Here is an 892-nt window from a genome sequence, read left to right as displayed (position 1 = left end):
TGTTTGTTTGGTGACTTTGAAAGTAGAGTGGACATTGATTTGTTTAAATATTGCAGTGCATTAGTGCTTCTTCTCTCCTTCTAAACATTCAGCTTCAGATCATTCAGAAGAAAATAATTTACTTTGTTATTTACTTTATGTGTTATTCAGTGACTTGAAATATTATTGACTAAACTGTTGATTTTTACCAAACTATATCTCAGAAGCAATTTTGAATTGACATTGTGGAACCCTGACTATTATGGAATAAGATGATAAGAAATGGTTTGGTAAAAAAAAAAAAAAACAAAAAAAACAAAAAAAAACTGTATTTAGACAGGTTTATTGGCCAATTTCCTGATTCTCTCAAGAATAGGTTTCACAAATTAGCAGCTTTAGGAAGTTGTCACCTTTTCTCCTCCTTCTCTCCTTGCTTCACTTGGTCCTTTTCTGTATCTCCCTCTTCTTAACCCTTTCTTTCCTTTCCATCCTTCTCCTTCTTTTTTTTTTTTTTTTTCTTAATGATGTCTCTTCAGCTAATCTGATGCCCCATCCCTCAAAATGTATAACTTCAGTTAGTTCAGTTCAGTTTAATTGCTCAATCATGTCCGACTCTGTGTGACCCCATGAATCACAACATGCCAGGCCTCCCTGTCCATCATCAACTCCCAGAGTTTACCCAAACTCATGTCCATTGAGTTGGTGATGCCATCCAGCCATCTCATCCTCTGTTGTCCCCTTCTCCTCCTGCCCCCAATCTCTCCCAGTATCAGAGTCTTTTCCAATGAGTGGAAAAGTCAACTCTTTTTCCAATGAGTGGAAAAGTCAACTCTTCACATGAGGTGGCCTAAGTATTGGAGTTTCAGCTTCAGCATCAGTCCTTCCAATGAACACCCAGGACTGATCTCCTTTA

At 37.6% G+C, this 892-nt stretch overlaps 1 protein-coding gene across 1 annotated transcript in view; it reads right to left on the bottom strand.

Moving 5' to 3' along the window:
• SULF1 (sulfatase 1) overlaps window positions 1-892 on the bottom strand; it is a 202,937-nt gene that overhangs the window by 113,774 nt on the left and 88,271 nt on the right. The gene's annotated exons all lie outside the window — the stretch shown is intronic.

This window comes from Bison bison, unplaced genomic scaffold (assembly GCF_000754665.1).
Source record: "Bison bison bison isolate TAMUID 2011002044 unplaced genomic scaffold, Bison_UMD1.0 scf7180017849896, whole genome shotgun sequence".
Taxonomy (NCBI): domain Eukaryota; kingdom Metazoa; phylum Chordata; class Mammalia; order Artiodactyla; family Bovidae; genus Bison; species Bison bison.
The sequence above is the reverse complement of the archived record's forward strand: the minus strand, read 5'-3'. Positions and strand labels throughout refer to the sequence as shown.